Here is a 5122-nt window from a genome sequence, read left to right as displayed (position 1 = left end):
CAGGTGGTTAGCCAGGAACCGTTCCAGGACTGCTCGAACGTGAGTGATGTGATCCTCCAGGGTAGCCGAGTAGACCAGGATGTCATCGATATACACGACCACTTGGTGTCCAAGCATGTCCCTGAACACGTAGTTAACGAATGCCTGGAACACTGACGGAGCATTGGCTAAACCAAAAGGCATCACCAAGTACTCGTAGTGACCAGACATCGTGCTAAACACAGTCTTCCACTCATCCCATGCGGATGAGATTGTATGCACTCCGCAGGTCCAGTTTGGTAAAGAACCGGGCCCCAGTTCGATGGCTGCCGGCACCTTCGGGAGAGGGTAACGGTACTTCATGGTGATTTCATTGAGTCCTCTGTAATCAATACATGGACGTAACCCTCCATCCTTCTTGGCCACGAAGAAGAAACCAGCCGATGCAGGAGAAGTGGATGTGCGGATGAAACCTTGTTGGAGCGCCTCTTGGATGTAATCCTCCATGGCCTGGGTCTCAGCCACTGACAGAGGGTAGATGCGTCTGCGTGGAGGAGCAGACCCTGCCAGCAGGTTGATGGCACAGTCCCAGGGGCGATGAGGAGGAAGACAGGTGGCGCGGGTCTTGGAGAATACCTCCAGTAGGTCCTAGTATACCTCCGGGATGTTGGGCTGAAGGGCAACCACAGGACTCTCAACCGACGTGGAACCACAGGGGATGGGGAAGCAGGTCCTCCGGCATTCTGGTGACCAGTCTGTGATTCTCATCCTCGGCCATGAGATGGTGGGATTATGGCGTTGAAGCCAAGGGAGGCCGAGGATGATCTTGTGACCTGGTGCACTGGTGATGAAGAAGGGGATGTTCTCCTGATGAACGGACTCCACGTGAGGGTGAGTGGTTGGGTGATGTGTGTGATGGTTCCCGAGCCTAGTTGCCGATTATCGAGGGCTTGAACCGGGAAAGGAGAGGAGAGCGGGTATGAGATGAGGTTAAGAGAGGAGGCAAGGGTCTGGTCAATAAAGTTCCCAGCGGCACCAGAATCCACTAACGCTGTAGATACAGTACATGAGGGACAGTAAACTAGTGTGATGGACACCAAAAAGAGTTTAGCAGAAAGTGATGAAGATGGAATACTCACTCCTGCCCTAGGAGGTGGAAGATCACGTGATCGTCCTTCTGCTTTTGTGGATCCCGGATTAGGAAGTGCTTGACACAGCTGGAGCTGGTGCCTTCCTTGACCACAATACAGACAGAGCCCCAGCTGTCTGCGTCGTTCCGCCTCGGGGAGGCGTGTGACCCCTACCTCCATGGGTTCAGGCTCTGATCCAGAGTGTTCACTGAGGGAGGGAGAGAAGCGATGAGAGTACCGACGCTCCCGAAGTAGGTTATCCAGATGGATGGCCATCGCAATGAGTGCGTCCAAGGAGAGGTTGTCATCTTGACAGGCCAATTCCGTCTGGACCTCCTCTCGCAGACCTCTTCTGAATAGTGTACGAAGCACCGGCTTGTTCCATCCGCTGGATGCTGCTACTGTCCGGAAGGTGAGCGCGTACTCGGCAGCTGTCTTGTCCCCCTGCCGTAATTGTAGGAAGCGCTCACCCCCCTCTCTGCCCTCCGGGGGATGATCGAAGATGCATTTGAACAGAGCCATGAACCCCTCATATGAATCATATGAAGCAGGAAGATTGGAATGCTGTGAACCAAGGGGTTGTGAGTTCAAATCCCAGATGAGGACATGTTCAATAATAATTACTGTATGAATAAACATACACAACGTAAACATATATGTCAAAGTGTGTCAAGTATGTTAAAAGCACTGTTTGTGTGTGGGTATCCCTAGCATTGCTAAAAGACAAAGAGCTGTGACTGGATCAGTGGTTCACCAATCAGGGCCTTAATGGGCTTGGCATTGAAACTAGGGTGCGTGTGCCCTGGGGTGTGATAACAGTTATTTGCGACCATCGGGTAATCTCCCCGGAACAAACCAGGAACTAGACAAAAACCTCCAGGGGACCATGACACATCATCCTGATGACGTCCCAATGACTCATTATTGTTTGCAGTGATTGACCTCTTTACCGTATGTTACTTCTAGTCTATGAGACCAGCCTGTACTTTCGGTCAGACTTTTGATGTCCCAAATTCAATTAATTGCAGAAAATAAGTGACATATAGGTATGTGATATACACTGAGTATACCAAACATTAGGAACGCCTTCCCAATATTGAGTTGCACCCCCACCCTTTTGCCCCCAGAACAGTCTCAAGTCATCGGGGCATGGACTCTACAAGGTGTCGAAAGCGTTCCAAAGGGATGATGACGCATGTTGATTCCAATACTTCCCACAGTTGTGTCAAGTTGGCTGGATGTCCTTTGGGTGGTGAACCATTCTTGATACACACGGGAAACTGTTGAGCGTTAAAAAAACACCAGCGTTGCAAGTCTTGACACAAACCGGTGCGCCTGGCACCTACTACCATACCCCGTTCAAAGGCACTTAAATCTTTTGTCTTGCCCATTCACCCTCTGAATAGCACCAATCCATGTCTCAAGGCTTTAAAATCCTTCTTTAACCTGTCTCTACACATCTACATTGATTGAAGTGGATTTAACAAGTGACATCAATAAAGGATCATAGCTTTCACCTGGATTCACCTGGTCAGTCTATGTGATGGCAAGAGCAGGTGTCCTTAATGTTTTGTAACATTTATTTTTCTATGATTTAAAGCTATAGTGGTCCTAGTTTCTATGATAATGTGAGGCAGTTGTACAACATTTTATTGAAGTACAAAAATGTCATATTCTTCTAAATCAAGGGATATATTTCACAGTGTTGGGGAGTAGTGAAATACATGTAGTTCAACTAGTAATTAAACCGCATTTTGCAGTAGCTTGGTGGTAGTTGAACTAAATTCAAATCTTGGTAGTGTTTTCAGTAGTTAATTGCTTTTTTGCCATGTAGCAGTATAGCTAACTACTGGAACCACACACTGCTTTTTAGGCAAAAAGAGAAAAGAATATGGGGGAAATAGGCAATCATTTCCTTTATTATTCAGCATCAGACCTGCCTAATTCTCACTTGAAACATGCTTTTTGTGCTTAATAAGTTACACATTCTGTTAACACCTGACCCAGAGTGATCTGATCCAATTTGTAGTCTATGACATTTCAGATTTAGATATGATAATTCTTCCCAAAGTAGCTTGGATGTAATGAACTACTTTTCAAAGTAGCTTTAGTTAAGTAAATTATATTTTCTTAACGGTAGCTTTAGTGTAGCTTAACTTCTAGTGTGAAGTAATTGGTAGTTTGGTAAACTATGATTTCAGAGTAGGTTCCCCAACACTGATATTTCATTAGTTGAAATGACTACATTTTACTGGCTTTAAGGTCAGGTGCAGTTTCACGTCAATATCCAATTACAATGGGTTGTAATCATTTTAGCTCTCACCCAATGTCCATGAGAGAAATAGCTTGAGGGGTGTGTCAGTTTTAGCCTGGTTAACACCTAGACAGCATAAACATTATGAAGGAACTTGCAGTGTGTTCTTCCTTTACTGCAGTGTGTGCTTCCTTTACTGCAGTGTGTGCTTCCTTTACTGCAGTGTGTTCTTCCTTTACTGCAGTGTGTTCTTCCTTTACTGCAGTGTGTGCTTCCTTTACTGCATTGTGTCCTTCCTTTACTGCAGTGTGTGCTTCCTTTACTGCATTGTGTGCTTCCTTTACTGCAGTGTGTGCTTCCTTTACTGCATTGTGTGCTTCCTTTACTGCAGTGTGTGCTTCCTTTACTGCATTGTGAGCTTCCTTTACTGCAGTGTTCTTCCTTTACTGCATTGTGTGCTTCCTTTGCAAATATATTGAATTGGGACTTTTCTCAAGAGTGTGTGCCTACACTCTACAACCTTAGTGTAGAAGTTTACGATTCTTACCTGTTGTTGGTCACCCCTTGGAAAGGCTCTCTACTGAGAATAAAATAGACAAATACAAAGATAAATATCAGTCAACTGACCAGCGATGTATTTACTGATTTGTGCCTAGTGATGTGGCAATCATAGTTGTTAGGTCCTTGAATTATTATCTTCCTCTACAGACTGCCTCTATGTGCTTACCTTCAGGTGTCCGGTGCCTTGTCTCGCTTCAGGCCTGTATCCCTCTTTATAAAGAGTGTTGTTCAGCCCTATATGGAGAGCCCATAAAACATTTTGTCATTATTCCTTCCCTTTATCCTTGAGGACAAATATAAACCTGTGAAATTGTTATTGGATTCCTTCTACTGACCAAGACGCACTTCAATGTGCTTGAATGTCTGGGCCTCACCATCTGACATTGTAATAGCTGCAGCCTTCTCACATAAATAATTCCAGGCCATACATGAAAGAACACATACCTTCCTCAAGCAACTCATGTTAGGCTTCAAAAAAGGGGGACTTCCACCCAGGGCGTCATGGAAAAATACAATATATTGTTTATTTTACACATAATTAAGTAACATTTATCGAATTTCAGTGCCTCATTTAAAATAAATAGGTGCATTACGCCTCTGCTTCCACCATGACAGATGCCATTCACCTTCAAAGACAATATCTGATTGAAACCTTGGTAGGAGGTAACTTTCTTTCCAGCTATGTGAACCACTACAGTCGTGGTGAAAAGTTTTGAGAATGACACAAGTATTGGTTTTCACAAAGTTCGCCGCTTCTGTGTTATGAGATATTTTTGTCAGATGTTACTATGGTATACTGAAGTATAATTACAAGCATTCCATAAGTGTCAAAGGCTTTTATTGACAATTACATTACGTTTATGCAAAGAGTCAATATTTGCAGTGATGACCCTTCTCTTTCAAGACCTCTGCAATCCGCCTTGGCAAGCTGTCAATTAACTTCTGGCCCACATCCTGACTGATGGCAGCCCATTCTTGCATAATCAATGCTTGGAGTTTGTCAGAATTTGTGGGTTTTGATTGTCCACCCACCTCTTGAGGATCGACCACAAGTTCTCAATGGGATTAAGGTCTGGGGAGTTTCCTGGCCATGGACCCAAAATGTCGATGTTTTGTTCCCCGAGCCACTTAGTTATCACTTTTGCCTTATGGCAAGGTGCTCCATCATGCTGGGAAAGGCATTGGTCGTCACCAAACT

Source organism: Coregonus lavaretus, assembly GCF_964263955.1.
Source record: "Coregonus lavaretus genome assembly, chromosome: 2".
Classification (NCBI taxonomy): Eukaryota; Metazoa; Chordata; class Actinopteri; order Salmoniformes; family Salmonidae; genus Coregonus; species Coregonus lavaretus.
The sequence above is the reverse complement of the archived record's forward strand: the minus strand, read 5'-3'. Positions refer to the sequence as shown.